Below are 23,947 nucleotides of genomic sequence, written 5' to 3'. Positions count from 1 at the left end.
GCAGGTTGTAGACTGTCCACTAAGATACTGCTAGTTGGTTCCTTCGTAGTGAACTCTGGTAAGCACAGTGAGACTTGGGGTTTTTAACCCCCTTGAGAAGTGTCTCTACCATCATCATGTCGATGGTCTTACCGTCTGGGGACTGTTCCGTCTGAACATAGGCTTTCAGAGGAATCCCTATAACACTACTCACCACCTCCTTGGTGAGCTCCAGCGAGCGACCATCCTTAACAACCGTAACGCGGTCATCCTCCCCTCTAAGCATGCAATTATAAAATGAAAGAGTAAGAGAGGGAGAATAAACCGCACCTTCCAACAAAACCTCCCATCCTCTTCTTCTGATCTCAGCCCTGAAGTGCACTTCAAATAGATCAGAATAGAAGAGGTATTGAAATTTTTGCTCCGGCATGATTTTAAGAAATTGAGCCATTTAGAGTAGGAATTTGAAAAATAGGGGCTTTGAGTTGGAATGGGGGTTTGAAAATGGGGAAGGCTATGAAAAAATTGTATGGTGGTATGTTGGGGTAAGGTCGGGACTGTGAGTGGAGTAAGAGCAGGCGCAAGCTAAGTGGGGTGGCTAGGGTTGGGAATTTTTGGGATGGAGAATAAGGGAAGGGGCGATCGCGTAGGCTAAAAGGGTTGATGGCATGTGTCTCACACGTGCCTCTTTTACGTGTTTGAAAATTTTGGCCCAAGCTCAAATGAATCAAGAAATTCCGATCTTGTCTTCAGTGCCTTACCAACTTCTAGAGCCGATCCGCACTTTGTTACTCGTTCAATATTGAACCATGAGGTACCAAAACGATCAGCATCGAAAATGCAATGTAATGGTATATGATACACTCACATCCAACGGTAGATGAGAAATAGATGATGGAAAGAACTGTACAGGAATTGAAGAAAAATATGTAAAGACAACAGAAAGAAAATTTTAATTAATTTTTTTGGTTTTTAAATAAGTTTGACAAATTTTTTAAAAAGGTGGGTCGTTTAAAGTCAGATCCACAAGACTTGGAAATTTTTGAAAACTTAAGTTAATCCCAACCAGATGGCTGAATTACTCTATTAGACCGAGCGTAATGCACTGGGGGATAACACATGCAGACTATGTAAACTGAATTATTATGAGGTTGAAGACCGGGGCAAGTTGGTGTTTGACAATTCAAGCACTAGCCTCCTCTCTTAGCTCGTCTCTTACGTGCATATGAACTCTTACCTAAACCAGGAATGATTTTCGGTATATGTGTTTATATCTTAAGCTACAATTCTCTAGGAAGTGCTTGCACATGATCATTGAAACTAATCCATCTAGTGTTGCTAGGTGGAGAGTTTTTGTTTGCTGCAGAAGACATTTTTTATTTTTTTTTCAAAAACGAGAGAGATTTAGAAGGGAAAAAGATTTAAATGAGAGGGGAAAAAAATTTTAGAAAGGAAATTTTTGAAATTTTTGGAAATTTTTGAGTCTTTTAACGTCAGATTCTCAAGACAAAATAGAGAGGCGGAGGCAAAAAGATAGAATTAAACAAAGAATAGTATCACTTTGGGTTACTATATTTGTTTAATTCTCGTTTGGAGACGCCTCGTTTTTTTTTTTTTTTTTTTTTTTTTTTTTTTTCATTCAAAATATATCTCTATCCATATAGAGGTTTTGCCAAGAAGATAAAATTATACGTTAATCCGATATCATTTTGGTTACTCCGGACGTATAACTTTCATTTTTTATATCTTCTAGTTTTGAAAACTATGGAGAGATGTTTTAAGAAACTCGTACTTAAAAGCAGTGATTCTAGATGTTACTACTTTAAAACAAATCATAACAGATATTCTTAGGCTACTTTCGTGTCAGCTCTGTGGCAAACCCAATTTAGACAAACAGAGCTTCAGCTACGCGAGTTGGGGGATTTACTGCGCAAGATATGGAATGTCCTTACCCGGGCAAATAGCTCAGTGATATAGGCGACCCTTAGTAAGCAAAGCTAATCTCAAACCGCCCCTAGATTGCATCGTTATAGGGGTTGGTCTGTGTGAAATCCATTGCCCATTTTGAAAAATCACTTCACTATTGATGTATCGAGAATCTATCATTAATAGCACAAAGAAATCAAACATTTTTGAAAAAGAAGTGTAAAATAAAGAAAATAAAAATTGAATACTCGCTCCACAGGTTCACACTTACTCTAACGACAAGTAAAAAGTGTTTTACAAAGAATATGCGAGATAAGGCTCTGGCAGTTACAACCACACCCTCCAAGTGGAGAGGTATGGTTACCTTATTGATGTATCCCTTGAAAGCGAAAGATGGAATGGAAAGGAAAGGGATACATCGGAACAAAAAGAGTCAATCATCGTAGATGGGATGATTAAGAAATAGTTTTTAGTGCTCTAGCTTCGTTCACGTCACTTGTTGTTTCAAAGACTGTGTTTGTTGGTTTAGGATTAGGAATAGCTTGACCTAGGAACACACCTTTCTGGGTTTATCTTGGGCTAACAAGTTCAGATATTGTTGCATAGATGATAGGATTTGGGTTTGCTGTTGCATGACAGATAGCATTATTTTGGTGGGCTTATCTGTTTGGACACTACTTGATGGTATGGGTGTAATACGGGGCTGGCCGGGTCAACTGTGGGCCAAATAGTGATGGGGCTAAGTGTTGAAGTGTCGCATACCACCATCACCCACCTGTTGGGTCACCTACGGGTGGGTGGGCTTCATGGTCATCCGGTCGGGTGGAAATTATCATTTTAACCCAATTTCACCCAAAAAAAACTTTCTAATTATGCAAATAATATATTTCCAATTCACAACATAGAGAAAAAAAATGGAATCAATCAATAAAAAATAAACAAAAATAAAAAAAACTTGAACTTGAACCCAAAACCATATTTGTAAATTTGAAAAAAAATTCTCGTGATTTACCATTTGTAAATTGATTATTTTTCATAGTATGATAAAATGAAGATGGGAGCGAGGATCTATGGTACTAAACAATAAAATATAAACTAAAATAAGAATTCGAAATTAATACAAGGATGAATGATTCATCTTCTCCAAAATTCTAAAGTTAAATTTGAACTTTTGATATTTGCCCAATGTTCAAACTTGAATATTTGAAATTGATGTTGAACTTATAAGTTTGTGTTCATATCTTTCAAATTCCTACAAAAGTTAAAATAAAATATAAACAAAATACAAAAATATTAGAGTTAGTCTTGAAATTGTGCGGGTTAACGGGGTCGAGTTAACGGCTTTTGACACGGTACGGGTCAAGTGGCTTGACGGGTTGGGTTTGAGCATAGAACCTACACCCATAGCCTGACCGCATAAAAACAGTGGCGGGGCAGGGCGGGTCTGTTTTTAGGTCGGTGCGGGTTTGGGTGGCGGGCGAAGACCGGGTACCCTACCAGATGATGGGTCAACGATTTTTTTTTACACTCCTAGTTGATGGTGTAACGAGAACTAGGTCTCTTTGGTTGTGGATAAGTGGGTTTTGATAGTTCTGGTTAAACTGGGATAGAACTAATGCTCTGTTCTAATTGTTATAGGTACCTTGTACCTTGTCCTTATCCTTGTCTGAAGGTATTTATTGGTTTTTTGAAACCTGGTGGTGTTTGGTTTTGTGGAATATTAGTCCATGCGAAGTTTGGATGTTATCTCTATGGTGTATTTGGTACATTGAAATCACATACTTCTTCTGGCTGAAGTGATGATAGGTTTGTGATAAAGGGATAGGTGGCATCTATATGATTTAAGCTTAAACAAAAATTGCATGATAAGGTATTTACGTTCATGACAGGATGAGAGGTTTGGTCCTTTTGTTTGGTTGTGAGGGCATCTATCTTTCTTGTGAGGGTTTCTATTAGGATTTTGATTTCTGGATCTGATTTCAACTAAAAAATACCACTAGCTTTAGATGTACTGGGTTGGGATGTTCTAGAATTGTTTATGTTGCCCCAATGGGTACTCTTTTCAGCTTGGTTTTCAAGAAAAGTTAATTCTTCGGTTGCACCTATATTCAAGAAATTACCATTACTCATGATGTCGAGGGTTACTTTGTGTTATGGTAGAAGGTTTTCGAAGAAACATTAGACAAGAGTTGATTTTTCTAGTTTATGGTGAGGACATGAATGGAGTAGGTCAGAGAATCTATCCCATGCTTCGGAAAATGTCTCACTCAGACTCTGTCTAAAGAATCGTATCTTGCTTCTTATCTCTTATGTTTTCTTTGGTAGAAAGTACTTCTTTATGAAGGAGAACACAACCTTTTTCCATGTATTGAAAGAGTCAGCCTTCTGTGAGAGAAGCCAAGCGTGACTCTTGCCAGCTAGAGTGAAAGGAAACACTCGTAGCTTAACCTGATCACCGGTGATGCCCGAATGATGAAAGGTATTACATACTTCATGTATCCAGCGTAGATGCTCATACGGTAACTCGTGTTCTAACCCATGGAAGATGGGTAGAAGATTGAACACGTTCGGTGGAATCCTAAAATTTCTTGTAAGTGGTGTGAGTCGTATACAAGATAGAGGACCATCTTGCAACGGTGTGTAGAAGTTGGAGAGAGGCTCTTCAGCTTGCACTACTTCATCAGCCATATTAACAGATGGAGGACTAAAAACATGAGATTGTATAGGTCGATGAAGTCTCCTACGTGAGTAAGTTTTATTCTTGCTAATACAAGAAGTGCCTGAATGCAGTATCATACACTTTTAGCAAGACCCCAAAACTATCCTAACATGCGCAAACGGTGCAATGTATGCTCAAGCAATCAAAATTCGTTTTTGCATGTATGGGGTTTTGAAAACTTTGCTTTTGGTCTATATTTTACTATGCCCTGTTTAGAGGAACAGTTGGGCGCGTAACTAGGATGACTCTACTACACGTATCATAAGAGTAGGCAGTCACTTCACCAAGTGGTGTACTACTAAGAATCTCACTCATGATGAATCTGGGGAAAGGGAATGAGGAAGGTAGTTGGTCTACCGGAATCTAGTAACTGATTACTCTAAATCCTCGTGGTTATATTTTTGTCCTTTTCTGGAGGAGCGTGATTACTTGGGCTATAGTTGATTGATTTTAATTATTTTTTTTTGGTTTAGGGCTTTCAAGAATCAAGCAGCATCCAATTTACCTACATTGGGTAATGACTTCCCAATGGTTGTTATGGCTCGGGTTAAGCCTTATGCACAAATGTAAATTGCAGTGTGGAAAGTAAATTTCAAACAATCACGTAAGCATGCTTGAACACATAAGTATCGTCTTACTTGGGCTTCAAGGAGGTTTAGAATTTACCTCTCAAGCCGTGCTTACACGTTACTTGAGGAGAAGATGACGTCGGTTGGCGCTTGATCTGAGAATCAGGCCCAACCTTTCGAGTTTTACCCTATTTTAAGTTACAAATAAAGGCCCACTTAAAAAGCCCACAAGTTAGGTTTTTGACAATTTATATAACTTTGCCTTCAAGGGATCAAACTTAAAACTAAACTAAGATTATACTAATCTAATTAACTAGTTTTAGATTAATCATCTATATTAACTAAAGTCAATTGGACTTAGAGTGTTGATTACTAAGTTGATTCAAAGTGTGTGAGCTATGATCCACAACTTGTCTCACACACTTGAACTTCCCAAGGCAATTAAAACTCTAATCCCTTGGTAAGTATTAAACTTAAATGATAAAAGCCCAAAACTGTAGTTTTAACCCTTTAACAATAATACTTTTAGACAAATTATGCGAGTAATAAATAAGAGTTAATGTTGATTATGTGCTTTTATGTATTTTAGGCATTGAAGTCAATTATGTGCAGAAATGTGTCACTTTGGTGAGATAAAGGAGCAAGGGTTGGTTGCTAATGTCACGCCCCGAGACCCAACACACATCCCGAGGACGTGGAATGAATCTCGAGGCAGACACCTATCCCGATTCTACCGAAATTTCGGCAGAGTTTCCTTTGTTTGATCGACGTTCGTAAACCCTAAAAACCTGTCATAACCTGTCATAAACCCTGGACATCTTATAATTCCCTTCCAACAACCATACATACATCCAACAACCATATATACTACACTTAACTCTAACTACTACAGGGATATGACGATATAAGTACAAAACAAGGAGAACTGTTGCCAAATACGATTATTACATCAAAATGACCTAGCTCTCTATATATACAACAAAAGAAACTAGTTTCTTTCTATACAACCAAAGGAAAAGAGCTAGGCTCATTATATACAGCAAAAGAATAACCTAGGTCATCTCTATACAGTCCAAACTATAAACTTGACTCTGCCTCTTGTCAAGCATGGGGAAATCCTCCCAAATCACCATACCCGTCATCACTAGGGTTAGGGAAACCCTCCTCCGCAACTGGCTCGTCTGAAATGTTAAGTAGGATGAGCAAACAACTATGCCCAGTAGAAACGCACATAGCCAATAAATAGTTTACTTATAGAAAACATTTAAAACATGCAGGGTTTCTATAATAGTATTCAAATATTGTGACTAGGTATATATACATCACTAACTAGCAGAAATCCTCTTGACATGCTTCATTGATATATAAAATAGAGTTTTCACAATCATCATACAACTATTGTGGCCGCTGCATCCTATTAGAATGGTGAGGGTACGACTGGTACTCAGCCCCAGTCACAGGCAATCTCGGTTCAGTACTTCCCAGTGTGAACCATGCACCGTTGTTTTCCTGATTTTTCGGCGAGGGAGATGAAATGCCGTTGTTGTGTTCGTACACACAAAATCCCCAAAGCTTTTAGGGCTCAGGTGGGCCTTTGTGACCACGACCCCATACGGGCTGTCACCTAACTTACGGTGGTCAACCGTTCGACGACTGCAGACTGCTCAGGATCCTGAGACACATCCAAGAGTGGACTAAACTCTCACTCCTCGCGTCTAAACCTCATCGAGGTAACATGTAACCCCACTCAAGCTAATCACCATATAGCGGTGACACTACAAGCATGGTTATCTAGAAAAGTAGAAAAGGAATTCCCGGACTACATCCAGTGATGCATCCCTTTAAAGGTGGCCCACCACCTCGAAAGGTGTACACCACAGTTGGAATCCTAGAGCGAACTGCCGTCTCCGGAAATGCGACAACAGTTCCTTCTTTATAGGAATTCACAGTTCCTTTTCTAAATCTCCTCGTGATAAACATAGTAATATCTATATATATATACTCGTATTACCGATTATTTTCAAATACTCTAGTTACATATCTAGTTTTTCTTTTAAAACTGTTGATTATATAGGTGTGAGTTCTGGATTTCCGAAATCGAAAGCGTAACAACCTATGACTCCCAAACGGGCGATCATAGTAAATAACAACCGATGATTCCCAAACGCTAATCATCATAAATAAAAATATACGACCATCCCGGGACCAATCCAGAACTTCGCACCTAGTTACAAACAACCGGGTAATCCTTACCCGCATTACAAAATCCATCTCTCTGTCTCCTTACTGAGACAAGAGACGCGAACCTTTCCCCAAAACCAGTTTTTCACTTTTAACCAGAAAACAATCCTCGCTACCCCCGATTTCTGAGAAAACCATTTCACGCGAAAGCTATCCATATACTTAATTCATATCGAGGAAAACTACAATGCAAAACATGAATATCATATATACATGCATGGTTGATAATAAACTATTTCTTAACATTTTAAACAACTCAAATCATGCATGAAAATAAGCGGACTATATATTGGTATGTAGGTTCCTACCTTAGCAAGCTCCGTTCTCCTCAAGCCCACTTAGCGAATCGAGCCCGCTTAACCGAATCCCCTCGTATTTACTCCTACACATCATATATATATACGTCGACCATTAGAAGTTATCAAACGAACGAGAATTCTTATATAACGTAAGTCGAGAAGAATCTCGACACTACGAATTTGGGTTCGGGTAAATTTTTATCTAACTACCGTTAACAGAGTTACAGGCCATTTCTGGCACTGTCACTGACGGTCTCTACGGCTATTTCGGCCATTGCAGGCCCTCATATCGACGCCAATCCTATTCCATCCTACTTTCCAGTCCCAAATTTCAACTACAACCAATCCCACGCCCTTCGATTCATATTAACTCTAACAATAATATCGGGGTGTTCTTTATCCCTCACTCATTACTCATTCAAGTCTTAAACAGTTATAAATCAACATGAATTGCTCGAAATTGGATTGAATAATCAAATTCTTACCAAGTCAGCCACAAAATCACTCCTAGCTTGCTGCTCCACCAAAATCGCAGCTCTCCTTCTCCAAACCGAGCTACTGCCGACATCAAACACCCCTATTCAATTAATTCCCTCCATACACTCCTATCAAGTCGAAATCAAGTTTACACTATCGATTGGAGAGGAACTACTCACCTGTCGCCGCGATTTTCTTCGGTATGCTCGAATGCACTAGCTACTCCAACTGCTACTGCCGAAATACCACACCCCCGTTCGATATCTCCATCAATACATCACAATCTATCACTATCGAGTTTAAACTAGTTGTTTGAAACCATTAAACCCACCGGCGGCAAGCAGACGATAAATCCAAGAATTTCGGCTACACCATCTGTTTCACTCCACTCCGGCTCGTCCATCTCTTGCCGACCTTCAACACCCTAATACACTCAATTAAAATCGAGATATCGATTCCATCAACAATTTAAATCAAATCAGCACATATATATAAATCGCGACTCACCTCTTTCTTTCGATTCGACCTAAATTCCAAGAGTTCTTGCATCTCCACACTCGAATTCACGATTTCTAAGGTTTGGATGTTTAAATTGTTGGTTTGAATCACTGAATTTGGGGAAGAATGGAGTTTCTCTCTCCTAGGGTTTTAAAAGGTGCGAATTGAGGAAGATGAAGTGCGATTTTTTTCTGTTTCGCGATTTTGGTTTCAATTTGGGCCGATATATTTGGGCCCAAGCCCAATATATCATAATTAGCCTTAACGTCCTACTTAGACTCCTAACCCCCACTAATTCGACTTAGCGTCTTGATTATTTTTCGCCCATCCCGCTAAATTTAGTCTTCTATATTCTATCTCACCGCAGGCTATACAATAACCCACTCTCACAGAATCGGTAACTTCGTGCCTTTTCAAGACGCATGACAACCGCTAACCGGCATTTTATCAAATTTTTTTGCATATGGGTCGCTTACCTAACGCGACTTATGAGTCGGAGTTAAGTTTCCTTAAGTTACGTACGTTTGAAAAATAAACCCGACAACCAATTTACATAACCGACCCTAGAGTTGATATGAAATTTACAAAATTACCCTTAATAATATTTCAGGCCTTTACAGCTAAGAAGTTCTGTGATTAAAGGCCAAGATTCAAGGAGAAAAAGCCTTTGTAAAGCCCGGTCAAAGTTGAAAAATCAAAGTCAACGCGGACAGAAACAACACACAAAAGTCAGCAGAACTTCTGGAGACCGTATCCTTGGGCTCAGACCTCAGAAATGGGCCTACCTTATGTCAAAATGACCATCTTGGAAAGAGCTTTCCAATGGTCCAAACTTTGACCCAATCAGAGGAGCAAAAGTGGACAAAAAGTTTGTTGAAACAAAATCCAGCTGAAAAGGCCTCTATGGACTGAAGAAATTGGGTTTTAGGCTCGATTTTCCGGCCCAAAATATGGCTCCTCAACCCATGCTCGAAAATGTGGATCTTGTCTCCTCCATTTCAAGACAAAAGACTTAATTCTTAAGAAATAATTAGTTTTAGGTAGGAAGTAGCCATTAGAGAATAGTTCTAGATCTAGTTTTTACATTCAATTAATTAGTTTCTATTACCTTGTTTTAATTTAGATGATTGAATTATTGTTATTCCTTCATTAGATTAATAAAAGTAGTTAGTGATTTCAGTTTTGGTTTATTAAATTACTTAGATCTAAATTCAATTTTAAGTTGTTAATCATTTCTTAGTTGTTACTTTAGATTTGAATTCTTGATTAGATCAATATAGTAAAGTTATAATCTTGATATCATGCCTTGTTTAAATTCAATTGGAAATGATAGAATAATGATTCTAGGCTAAACTTCCATTAGAGGGGGTTGAAGAAGCATTGATGAAAGCTTGATTGTTGTTAGCGTAGAATAGTTGTGATTTTCCATTCCATTCTAGAAAACGATTAGTTCACCATGAGAATGGGTTTGATTGTTTCACATGCTAGATGTTAGTTGGTAGAGATTACCATGAACAACTAGGGATTAGGAAGAACCAATTGTTATGCGAAAGCAGTTCAATTCGGATTATAACGATTCTTCGTTAGTTAATTAAGTCGAGTTAAGGCGGAATCAATCCCCCCTAATTCCTTATCATAGTATCAATTTAGCATTTTGTAGTTGAATTATCTTATCTCATTAGTATAATTTGCATCGTAGTATAATTTCGTAAAACTCTCATTAACTTTGGATAGATTGATAATCTTAGGAAACGCGAATTCTAAAGAACTAGGAGTGCAACAAATCTTTTACTCCAACTCTATTTCGATAGAATAGAGAGTAGAAAATCTTTGATAATTATAAACACTTAGTAAAGTATAGCTTTAGTTTTACTTGCGTTTGAGTTTCGTTACTTATTCGTAGGTAAAACTATTCATTTTACTTTTATCAAATGGCGTCGCTACCATCTTAGTTCCCTTTAAAATTGTTTTGTTAGTATACTTAGTCTTTCCAAAGTCCCATTAAACCCACCCACCCTTGTTTGATTCTAACTGTGGTCATCCATTTCAGAATTGAAATTTTCCTCACAGGATTACACGGAGCGCGACCGCTCCCTCGGTAGGCTAAATTGGAGCGCCACCCGCGCCCAAATCACTGGACTTCGATCTGGACTGGAGTGCGACCCGCGCCCTCTTCTGAAAATGCCCGATTTCCGCAAGTTAGTTCAAACTTCCATTTCTTCAACTTATTCAGTGTTTCTAACTTGTTATACATACTGAGCACGCGTATACAAGACGCTATTCATAAGCGAAGCAAGGAGGCATTCAGGTATTTCTTTCTTCCACACCTCGCATTTTCTGTTAGAGCATATCAGGATTGTTTGTAGTGTTGTCGTGTTTAGTTAAGATTGGTCTTAGCCTTGCATGAGATTAAGGTCAGGCCGAAGAAAAACGCCTAATGTAATTAACCAGCAACGTCAACAAACACGCCTTTCTAGTATACCACTCACTACATCTCTAGCTAATATATGACACACTCTACCTGAAATAATGGCTGAAGAAAGAGAGTCTCCTCTCTCTGACTTTTATAAAGCCTTGAACGATAGCCTAAAATCTTGCATCGTTCTATCACACCCAGTGGGGGATTTCTGAATCCCCCCAAATATATTTAATTTGTTACCCGTTTTTCATGGGTTAGACCATGAAAAACCTTATCAGCACATGCATAGGATTGACCAAGTGATAACTATAAAATGAATAGTTTTCCTACGAAATGAACTATGACTTCACAACGTAAGTAAACTAGAACTCAACTTTTACGTGTTGATTATCAAAGCTTCTACTCTCAATGCGAATTGCACTAAATGGAGTACGAAGTTCGTTCCACTCCTAGTTCCCTAGCATGGATTGTTTTCTAAGTCTAACTAGTCGCTCTTAAGTCAATGAGAGCTTTTACTTAAATATTATACTCACGATACTTAATTAAGATGATTACTAGAAATTAACTACAAATGCTATGGAAATACTATTGTTTGACTCTAGATAAAGGAATTAGAGGGGAATCGAATCCACCTCGAATCCAACTTAATGACCTAGTACAGATTGTGGTATCTCGATTCTTACGTTTTCCGCGGCAAGAATTCGAGTCTAATCCCTAGTGTTCATGACATTTCTACCAAGTACTAACTAGCATGTGAGGTCAGCCCACCCATTCTCATGGCTTAAACACCGACCTTCTAGAGTGGAATAGATGCTACAACGTTTCTATACTAAACAACTAAGTTTTCATCAAGGCTTCATCAACCCCTCTAATGGAGGTTTAGCCTTGAATCATCAATCTAACATTTCCCATGAAATCTAAACTAAACATATAATGTAAGAAATTTAGATTTACTTAATTTGAACAATAATGAATCTAACTTAATGGCTGGAATGAAATAGGAACAAGAATTGAAATTAGATCTAGAATGGAAATGACAAATTCGAAATTGACAAACTATCTATTTTATTTATCTAATCAATCAAGAACAATGATTCAGAGATTTAATCTAAAACAAGAATTTAAATGGAACTAAAACTTAATTTCATTAATAAAACTAGATCTATAATTCTATATTTTAATTTAGGTCTAACTAGCTACCATTAACAAAGAGCTAAGCTTTTGTTTTATACATTCAGATCCAAAATCGTGCATGGGCTTGGAGCCATGTTTTGGGCGAGAATCGGGCCCAAAAACCCCATTATTTCGATCCAAAAGGCCTCTTCAGCTGCAGTTGGCTTCCACAGACTTTTCGTCCACTTCTGCTCCTCTGATTGGGTCAAGGCTTGGACCATTGGAAAGCTCTTTCCGAGCCGGTCGTTTTGACATAAGGTAGGCCTCAATCCGATGTCTGAGTCCAAAGATATGGCATTCGGAAGTTCTCACGATTTGCTCCTTTATCTCGCTAAAGTGGCACGTTTCTGCACATAATGGACTTTGAAGCCTGAAATGCATAAAAACACGTAATCAGTATTAACTCTTACTTATTATTCACATAATTGGTCTAACAGTATGATTATTAAGGGGTTAAAACTACAGTTTTGGGCTCTTATCAAACCACCCCCAAACAGCATTTTGCTTGTCCTCAAGCAAAGATGAGAAATTAGAATAAGTGACCAAAAATGGAGTTCTAACTACTCTCGTTTTTTTGAGAGTGCGATTGCATTGACCATATGCAACAAGGCCTTAAACCACTAGGAATTCCCTAGTGGACGAGTTATAGCCTCGTGAGTTTTTTTCTAGTGAAGGTACTCCTCACAAACTTCATCTATACTACAAACGACTAAGAAAATAAAACTATTGTTTCCTTATTCATGCTCAACTATCTATACATCTCTCTAGCAATTACATAAGAATAACAGTCAAAAACCTAAGTTAATATATGCATAATAAACAATCATCTACAATAAACATATAACAATGAGTAATACTATGAAATGTTCAAGTGAGGTTTGTTTCGAGAACTTCGAATAAGCGTCTTTAAGTAGGTCCTCACATAAATGTCAAGACAAAAACCCTCTCGATTTTTTTCCACTCAAGTTTTGCTACTCCGGTTAATGCGGTGGGCACACTTTACCTTAATCTCAATGACATCAAGGAAGCCGGGTCGATCAAACACATCCGCCACTTACTATCACACTAACCTATTCCTAATTGAGCTAGAGGTCTTTATTAGGTGTTGGGGATTAGGAGATAGTTTAAGAAGGAAGGAAATGGATATTCAAAAGGACAAGTCTGAGATAATAGAGTCTTCATATTATGTAACTTAGAGAAAACCTTGTTAATTACTTTTGCTTCTACACTTTGTTTCCATCCGTATATATATATATATATATATATATATATATATATATATATATATATATATATATATATATATATTTTTTTTTTTTTTTTTTTTTTTTTTTTTTTTTTTTTTTTTTTTTTTTTTTTTTTTTTTTTGGAGTTTTTTTTTTTTTTTTTTTTTTTTTTTTTTTTTTTTTTTCTTTCTTTGGATGGAAACTTCTTTTCTTTATTTTCTGAAGCAACTAACTAATTTTTGTTTACACAGGTTTTTCTCTTCTTCTTTCTTCCTCATTCTATTCTCAGACTTATTCTAAATTGGGTAGGTTGATTTTTTATTTTGTTTTGTTTTTGTAACAGGGTAAAGGAATTGTGGTTTATGGAAGGCTAAAGAAAGGCTCAGAGGGGCGACTAGTGGAACATAATTCATAGGTTTGAATTTCTGGCTATATCGATCCAAAGAGCGGCCTAAATTCTCGCTTAGGATATGGTTTAGTGATCAAGCAAGTGGACGTGTGATTTCTCTATCCGGATTTTACTTCTCCCTTGTGTCATTTCTCAAATGTTACGCTCATATAAGGCTTTAGGCTATATTCTCATAGGATTTGTAGAATAAGTACTCTAGCCTAGATTTCAGAAACTTACTGCTAGCAATCATAGATACTCATGTAATAAATTTATAGATAGATGCAAAGATTATTACATACATATTAACCTAAGTTTCTAACAATTATTCTGATGCAACAGCTACGTGAGACTTCTAGATTGTTAAGAGCATGGAGGAAGAAAACAATACCAATATTCCTAAGTGTATAGCATATTTTTTTTTTTTTTTATTTATATTTTTGAATTTTCAAAATTTTAACTAGAAAACAAGTGCACATTATACATATCTTTATCCTACGGATGTCTTAATTACACGTGTTTCTATGCCCCCAAACAAAAGCATGCTTTGTCCTCAAAGCATTTAAATAAAGAGGGTAGGAAAAATACCATTGAAACGGGAAATTGAAACATCCGCAAAACAATGTTAGAAGCATACTAATATAGGAAATAAAACCGACGCCTGAACACTATAAGAGTTCCACCCATTATGGGGTTAACAGAATTAAATTGCTTGGGACATAAGCGGACACTAACTTAACTAAAACTTACCCGCACCCCAACATCTATTCGGTCATCCTCCTCTTCTATATGAGGTTCTTTCGCGATCCCTGCCATGCCATAACAACTTGCCGCCACGCCTTTGGGTGTATCATCAACTAGTGCTAACCTCTCTAGTGTTATTTGGTCCGATGGGGTGTAAGGAGCAACCAAATGTGGTTGCACCTGCCATCCCGACCAAGTCATGGCTCGGAATGATCTTACCACCACGATTGGTGGGTCTCATGATTTCTACCCTTTCCCAATCACGGTAATGCGTATGTACGAGAATCACGGGTAAGCAAGCGCCGCGTAAGGCGACAAACCAAGACGGGCATAAGAAGGTACTTATGCCTCAAGGTATGGGCTCGCCAGAGTAGCAACTAAAACTTCGGGGAATGTCATACCACGACGTCCCTCGCCTAAAGCAAGGAAAACGTCACCCGGCGGTATTATTGGCGTAAGTAAACTCCCGTTCCCTAGAATGTTCATCATGATGAACAACATGGTCATGCCTACATTCAGTGATAGGCTACTCGTTCGAGGCGATGTTATATTGGTCTTGGTCCATGATACGAAATACCCCTCCCCCATAATACTCATGGAAATAGGCATATTCATATAGGTATGAGTTATCTGTCATATATCCCCACGTGTGCATAGGGTCAGGTAATGGCAATCCCGAAACCAAAGCTATCAAGTGTTTATTGAATTCCATAGTCGTACCATCAATAGTAAGGGAAAATTTTTGTTCTCCTTCTTGGGTACAAAAAAAAGTAATATTATTATAGAAGAATTCAGTTAGCTTAGGTGAAAAAGAATCGTCATCACTCACCAGAAGATGCCGCCATCCTAATTGCACGATCATTTCGCTTGAACGATGCTCCATAGGTATAGGTTCCCATCAAGTCTTCAAAAGACTGTTCGGGAATCACTATAGGTGGTGTCATCTCAACACTACTTGTAGAAAAGCTGCGAAAACACGGAAGAACCTCGGAAAATCGAAAATTTCGTGATTTCTTGGGAGGCGCTGGCGCTGCCAGATAAGATGAGTCGCTCTTTGGTTTTGAAATTACAGATGTTTTTAGCTGGTCGCGCTCTACTTGAAGCTGGGCGCTTCGGTGATTTTTTCGATTTCCGGTGTATGAGCTGGTCATCTTCTTAGCGTGGGGCGCTCTAGGGATTTTTCGATTTCTATAATATAATAGGGCGGCTCTGGCAGATGAGTCTTAAAAGCGGCGGCCAGAGGTGCAGAAAGTGAGTTTCTAAGAAAACAAGAAAAAAGGTTGGAGTGAAAAGTGAAAGATGATTGTGGTGTGTGTAGTGTGTGTTGTGAGTGTAGTATGATGGAAGTTTAAATAGGTTCGGGTTTCCAAAGCGAATCGGCAAATTGCCAAATTGTTTTAAGGCAATTTCGAGGAAATAGAAAACCGCCAAGCCCCTAAAACCGAAACTAACCATTGTTTTGATTTCCTAACAACCCTGGTATCTTTTACTTGGTTTAGAACAGTAACTTCTAAACTCTCCTACATATCATGCTACCACTACAAAAACTCATAGGTATGCCGGTATCGGCCTAATTTTCAACTTTTACTTCCAAGACAACTATACGAAAGATGATAAAAATAATTTATATTAAAATAATATGAAATCCAAGCAATGTAAAACAAACAACTTAATACTCAAATCTAACTACTGAAATAAAATTCCACTAAGAAAACAATAAAAACAATGTAATTAAAGGACACAACTGATGGTGAACACCTAGGCGTGTGAAGAAGATGGTCCCTGAGATGGAGACTGGCTCTGTGGTGACGAATGGCTTGAGCCATCTGGCCTGCGGCGACGATGCTCATGCCTCTCAGACTCAGCTGAGACAGACTCATCCACGAGTGGCATGCGTCGTAGCATCTCTATCCTGAACAAGCGCTGTGCTTCCATCTCAGTCTTGAGTACGGCATACTGGGCTTGGTGATTATTGTGGATAACCTCCATGTTAGACAAGATATCGTCCTGACCCTTTACGAGCATTTCAACTATCGTCTGAAGGTTCGTTTGCTTATTTCGAAGTACAATTTGTCTATGTCTAATATCTTCACAGATATGATAACTGCATCGCAACCCAGTTTGCAGCATTATCAATCGTTCTAAATTAGAAGTATGACTATCAAAATTATCCTCAACCAACCATGTCATATCTTCCCCTACATTATCCGACTCAACTTCCTTCTCTGCAGACAACGGCCAAGTCTTTTGAATGCATTCCTTATAAATACTTGGATTAGAAGGCAATTTGATCTTAATAGGAGCAGATCTAGCGACGGCTCTAAATGAGAGCATAATCTTAGTGATCAATACGGGAAGAGGCGCCAGGCTCTTTCCCACTCCTCTAATCACATTCAAAATTAAATCAAGGATGCAGAAATTATACTCCTTCGTTTGCAAATTCCAGAGAACGTGCAGACACTGAAGTCCGATGTCGCTGACTTTGTCTTTCCCGAGGACGTTCTTACCAATCCACCGAAGCTGATCGGTCCGGTTGATTGGTTCTCGAGAATAAATCTGGCTTAGCGCGAATGAGATATCGTATTATATTCACCCTCTATGACCGTATCTTTCATCAAAACAGAACTGCATTAAGATTGGGATTCTGTTTGGTAAATATCTAGGTTGGTTATAGGGGTGATTCCTAATAGCTCAGTCAACAACTGTCTCGTAACTTCCCTCCGCGTTCCTGCTATCCTAATGAAAATCCTATTTCCCTCCACTTCTCGTTTCTTATAAAACTGTTCTACCAAATCATAGTGATAGAAATCCTCTGTCGAATACCACAGTCCGTTCCAATTTCTCTTAAACATCTCCGCGTCATAAAATGGTGCGAAACGAGTGCAAACGCGTTTTCCGGCAGAATTCTACGTCGTAAGCGCCATTGAAGTTTGAACGGATTTGGGGTTTGTAGATGGTGGTGGATTCGAGTTTGATGAAAACTAACCAAACCAATGTGGTGGTTATGGTAGGTTCGGCGGCAGGTTCGAAAACTCGAATTGGTGGGTGGTTTCTTGGTGGAAACGGTTGGAGATTGTGTTGGTGTTTGACAATGGGGGTTGGGTGGTCTTTCTATTTGAATGTATTCTATTTTTATTTATTTTTTATTTATTTATTTTTTATTTGGGTTGCTAGGGTTTGGATTTGTAATTTGTGTCAAGCGGCTGGAGAAGATGACGGTCGCGATTTGTTTTTGGAAAGGGAATGCTGGCTATTTTGGTGTGAGTCGCCCAAGCCCAATTCGTATTTTTCGACTTTTGTCGATTTTTAGCGCAATTTCAAACTAGATTTCCCGCTTCGTTATCCGTCCGATTCTTTCGAATGAGATATGGAAATGATCAGGAGAGAATTTCCAATCCAATGATCCATACAACACTCGATTCCGACCATGGGTGACGTATGAGAGGGTGGAAGGACGCCTCGAAGTGCGTGTGTGACGTAAGTTATCGCGACGAATGAACACTAAATTAGATGACGTCAAACCCAATGAACTATACTAATGGACCTAAGCAACAAAAAGGAAGGTTCGAGCAATCCGGATGCAAGGATCGTTGCCACCCCAAACAAATTTTTAAACACAAAATTTGTTTACAACGCTGGTCGTTTAAAGTTTAAAAGTCGATTTTAACTTGTTGGATTGCTATGTCTATGATTTTAAAAATTTTAATTTTAATTTTATTTGTTAACAAACACGAAAAACAATAAATACACAATTCACTCCATAGAGGAACATGACTCAAAGATCGAGAAAACATGCGAAAGTGGAAAACGTGAATTGTGTGAAACTGTGGACTTAGGATCCGGTACTTACTGACCACACACTCCATAGGGAGGGCCGGTTACTGAATGGTGTACTTACCAAGATATGGAAATGAAAGTAAGTACACCAATGACAAGGTCGATCCTCATAGGCAGGGTCCCGTAAAAGGACTTCCTCCACATCGGGGGACAAAAGTTCGTGAAAATGTTTTAACCGTTGACCATTAACTTGAAAGGTATTTGTTGTCCTTGGGATTTACCAAGGTAATTGCCCGTAAGGGGTGACTTGATAACGAGAAAAGGACCGCACCAACGGGTTTTAGTTTCCCGGGAAAATATGTAGCGGGGAGTTGTAAAGCAAAACCTTTTGTCCGACCACAAACTCTTTTTACTTAAGATATGCTTATCATGAACACGTTTCATGTTGGCTTTATAATCCTTGGCGAGATCGTAAGAATCGCCACGGATTTCTTCAAGCTCATTTAATTGTAACTGCGTTTGGCGCCGCCTCATCAATATTGAAGTTAAGGCTTTTATAGCCCACGAGCCGCGGTGCTCTAATTCAAAGGGCAAATGACATGGTTTCCCAAATACAAGTCTAAAGGGAGACATACCTATAGGAGTTTTGAAAGCAGTTCTATATGCCCATAAGGCATCCGATAGATGCTCGACCCGATCTTTTCCTATCAGGGTTTACTGTTGTTTCTAAAATCTTTTTGATTTCCCTATTAGAAACTTCTACTTGTCCGCTAGTTTGTGGATGATAAGGAGTTGCTATTTTGTGTGTAACTCCGTACTTTTTAACTAGGGATGCAACAACTCTGTTGCAAAAATGTGTTCCACCATCACTAATGATGGCTTTAGGAATGCCAAACCGACAGAAAATGTATTCTTTAATAAAAAATACAACGGTCTTATGGTCATTGCTACGGCAAGCTAGGGCCTCTATCCATTTAGACACATAGTCCACGGCAACTAGAATATAAATATAACCGTGGGAAACAGGGAAAGGGCCCATGAAATCAATACCCCAAACATCAAAAATTTCTACTATTAAGATTGGATTTAATGGCATCATATTACGCTTCGTGATTCGCCCAAGTTGTTGGCAACGAATACACGTCTTGCAATGCACTTGGGCATCCTTAAAAAGGGTAGGCCAATAAAATCCACATTGAAGAACCTTAGCGGCTGTTTTCATTCCACTAAAGTGGCCACCACACTCTTTGTCATGGCAGAACGATAGAACTTCATTATATTCCCACTGGGGAATGCAACGACGAATAATCTGATCCGCACAATACTTAAAAGGTAGGGCTCATCCCAATAGTATAACTTGACTCGGCAAAAACTTCTTACGTTCATTTCTTGACCAATTATAAGGCATAACATCCGCCGCTAAATAATTTACGATGTCCGTGATACCATGGTGATGAAAAAATAGCATCTGATGCTCATCGGGGAAAAGAGTCGGTATGGACTCGGAATCACTACTATCGTCATTTGTAAGTCTAGATAAGTGGTCGGCAACTACGTTTTCGACCCCTCTTTTTGTCCTTTATTTCTAATGTGAACTCTTGCAGGAGAAGAATCCATCGGATTAATCTCTGCTTAGCATCCTTCTTTGCAAGAAGGTACCTAAGGGCTGCATGGTCCGTGTAAACTAAAGTTTTAGAACCAACCAAATAAGGGCCGAAACTTATCTAAAGCATAAATAAATGACACTAAGAATTCTTTTCAGTAGTTGTGTAATTCCGTTGAGCGTCGTTTAATGTTTTACTAGCATAATAAATAACAGTGGACTTATTATCTATTTTACGTCCCCAAGACGGCACCAACCTGCATAGTCACTAGCATCACACATGAGTTGAAAGGTTTAGACCAATCGAGGGAGGTCGTATAATAGGTGCGATGGTTAGGATGCTTTAAGGTTTCAAAAGCCTGTTTACAGTTAAAATTAAAATCAAAGATTGCATCCTTCAAAAGCAAGTTAGTTAAAGGCCTAGCTATTTTGAAAAATCTTTAATGAACCGCCTATAAAAACCTCGCATGGCCTAGAAAGGCTCTAATCTCACGGACGAGTCCGTGGTTTAGGTAGAATTCGCTATCTTATCTAGTTTGGCTTTATCTACTTCGATGCCATCACTAGATACAATATGACCTAATACTATGCCCTTTTGACCATGAAATGACACTTTTCCCAATTTAAAAGCGAGGCTCTTTTCTTCACACCGTGTCAAAACCTTAGGCAGGTTAGACAAGCGATCGTGGAAGGAGTCTCCATAGATAGAAAAATCATCTATGAAAACTTCCATAAAGCGCTCTACCATGTCACTAAATATATGAAGCATACACCGTTGGAAGGTACTAGGAGCATTACAAAGGCCAAAAGGCATTCGTTTATAGGCATATGTTCCGAAGGGACATGTGAATGTTGTCTTTTCTTGGTCATCAATATCAATAATAATCTGAAAATATCCAGAGTAGCCATCCAGGAAACAATAAAAGGCATGACCAGCTAGACGTTCTAGCATCTGATCTATAAATGGTAAGGGAAAGTGGTCCCTTTCGTGTCATAGCATTTAAACGTCTGTAATCAATCTGATTCTCCATTTCATAGGACCTTGAGTGACAACATAGTCACCCTTCCCGCTACGTACCATGGTAATTCCGATTTCTTAGGAACTACATGAATGGGACTTACCCATTCGCTATCGGAGATTGGGTATATAATACCAAGATCGAGTAAACGTAAGACTTCTTCCCTAACCACCTCTTTCATGGCGGGGTTCAAGGTTGAGGTTCGAGAAGTCTTCGCGTTATCCTCCAAATGGATACGATGAGTGCAGACATTAGGGTCAATGCCCTTAATGTCAGCTAAGGACCAACCAATCGCAGACCGATGTTCCCTAATCACCCTTATTAACGATGTCTCTTCATCTTTAGTTAACAGAGAAGATATAATTATCGGGTGACTACCATCCGGATCAAGTTGAATATATTTTAACTCCGGGGGAAGAGGTTTAAGCACTGGTGTGGACAGACTGTCCGTTGATGTTTCATAAGTGTCCTTATCTTGCGTAATGAATACTTGCTTAGGTAGCAAGTCTTCATACTCGATATATGGAGCAATCGGCGGTCTACAATTGGTGTGGATTCGGGATGGTGTTGACCTCCTCTAAGTAGGAGTCATTCACAAAATCGAAGTTCCAAAAGAAAGGAATTTGTACATATTGTTTTCGGAAACGTGTTGTTAAAATAATCTTGAGCTAAACTCTCGATCATGCTAACCTCCCCATCTATGACGAATCTGGTAAGCTGTTTCATCATTTTAAAACATTTACCTCGACGTAAAGATGGCCAAAAGATAAGGACATCTTTCCATCGCGACAATTTATAAAGCGCATTGGCGGTTGCCAAGAAGGGGCGCCCTAAGATGATCGGATGCGAGTCATTAGCGAATTTCGTATCGAGGATAAAAAAAAATCAGCAGGATAGTAGAAAATCGAACCTTAACAAGCACGTTTTCCACTACACCTTTAGGATACTTAATTGACCGGGTCCGCTAATTGCAACGTTATTTTTTGTAGGTTGCATTTTTCTGTAGACCTATTTGTTTATACAAGTAATCACGGGGAGTAAGTTAACACTTTCGCCCGTGTCTAATAAAGCGGTCGCCGTGTGGGAATCTCCTAAGGTGCATTTTATGATGGGGACGACCGGGGGTCCTTGTACTTAACAATTCCATTATTTTCGGATAAAGTTGGGAACCGCTCGGGTAAAAAGGCGTCTTTGGGTATGTTCGTCTTCGCCTAGTAGTGCACAACTTTTAAGAAACTTAGCGTGGTTAGGAAGCTTTTAATAGCTTCGAGAAAAGGAAGGTTTATCGTTAGATTCTTGAACACGTTCCTAATTTCCTCAAAGTTTGTATCCCTAGTTAGCATGGCTAATTTTTGAGGGAACGGTGGTTTAAGCTCTATATTTCGCGATATGGCTCTACTTGCTGTGTAACCTTGGCTTTTCGGTTTCTTTGGTTGTGATTTAACGGTACCTCTACCGTGGTAGGCTCTTCAGGTTTCTATTGCGGTATCTAGTTCGATATCGGTGTAGGAGTATCGATGGGGTAACTACAGCGTAGTTACTTTGTTATCAACCACTCTTCCGTAAGCGGAGAGTGGTGATGGCATTTAGGTCACCTACGATTGTAGTTTCGTTACTAGAATTACCGTTTACCTCAAAGGTCGTGGTTTCTTTGTTTTAGGGTTTGGTATCGCTGACTTGGAAACACGCCTTTTGGTTGGGCTTTCTCTTGGGCTAACTTGTTGTATGCCCCGATTTATGGATTGTAAAATCTGTTGGTTTGATTGAGTCATTGTGCGGAAAAGTTGTTGGGTAACTTGTATAAAGGCGTCGACACGATCCGGTTGTGTAGGTGTAGTAGTCACGGGTGGAGTGCGACCGAACTATCTCTCGTTGATTATTTATGGGTGGGTTGTGATAGTTAGTATTATTAACCGGAACGATACCTCTATTGGTATTATAATTATTATAATTATTCTGACCTTGTGCTTGACCTTGCTTAGGTTGCGCTTGGTTGTTATAATTATTATAATTCCCTTGACTTTGTCTTTGTCCTTGCCTAAGTGGAGCTTGGTTATAATTGTTTGCTTGCCTAACATTTTGATTATTGTACCCTGGAGGTGTTACTTGTTGATTATTTCTCCAACTGAAGTTGGGATGTTGTCTCCAAGGGGCGTTAGGAATAGGATAGTTATTAATAGAGTAAACATTATCTTGCTCTGGTGGTTGTTGTTCATAAGCTAGAGGACAATAATTGTCAGGGTGATCTGGGCTCAAACAGAAATTACATGGGTTGGAGTTTACATTCATGATGGGGATAGGCTTTTGTTGAACAGAAATAGCCTCTACTTTTTTTGTTAGGGATTCGAGTAAATTTTTAAGTTCTGGATCGGTTTTATTCTCAAACATACCGGCGGCCTTGACTGTTGAAGAAGAACTAGCGGAGCGGGGGATATCATCACTCCCCCCCCAATTATTATTCCGTTTAGTTTGGTCTTCTAAAAATTTGTAAGCCTCCGAGGCTCCTTTACTTAGGAAACTACCCCCATTCATTATGTCAAGGACTTCTTTATGGTGATGTTGAAGTCCTTTGAAAAAGGCACGAACTAACGTGTCTTTTGCTAGGTTATAGTGTGGACACTCTATAAGGAGATCGGTGAACGATTCCATGCCTCGTAAAATGATTCATGAGGGTTACGCCGGAAAAATGAATCTTGGAAAGCATTTCATCCGTCTTTAGGGGTGGGTAAAATGTTCCATAAACAATTTGAACAAGTTTAGCCCACGAGTCCACGAGAATTAGGCTTTTAGGCAGGTTAACCAAGAAGACGCCTTTATCGGGCTAAGGTGAAAGGGAATACCCTTAATTTAATTTGTTCGAACCAACCGTAGGATGGTGGAATGTTGTTAG

At 38.9% G+C, this 23,947-nt stretch overlaps 1 long non-coding RNA gene across 1 annotated transcript; it reads right to left on the bottom strand.

Moving 5' to 3' along the window:
* Positions 1–5,992: 5,992 nt before the first annotated feature.
* Positions 5,993–8,536, bottom strand: LOC147494263 (uncharacterized). Its single transcript, XR_015198822.1, has 4 exons — positions 8,390–8,536; positions 8,219–8,291; positions 7,743–7,816; positions 5,993–6,374 (listed from the first exon to the last, which is right to left on the bottom strand). It is a non-coding gene; the product is annotated as an uncharacterized LOC147494263 (long non-coding RNA).
* Between the last annotated feature and the right edge of the window lie 15,411 nt (positions 8,537–23,947).

This window comes from Coptis chinensis, chromosome 6, assembly GCF_015680905.1.
Source record: "Coptis chinensis isolate HL-2020 chromosome 6, ASM1568090v1, whole genome shotgun sequence".
NCBI lineage: Eukaryota > Viridiplantae > Streptophyta > Magnoliopsida > Ranunculales > Ranunculaceae > Coptis > Coptis chinensis.
The sequence above is the reverse complement of the archived record's forward strand: the minus strand, read 5'-3'. Positions and strand labels throughout refer to the sequence as shown.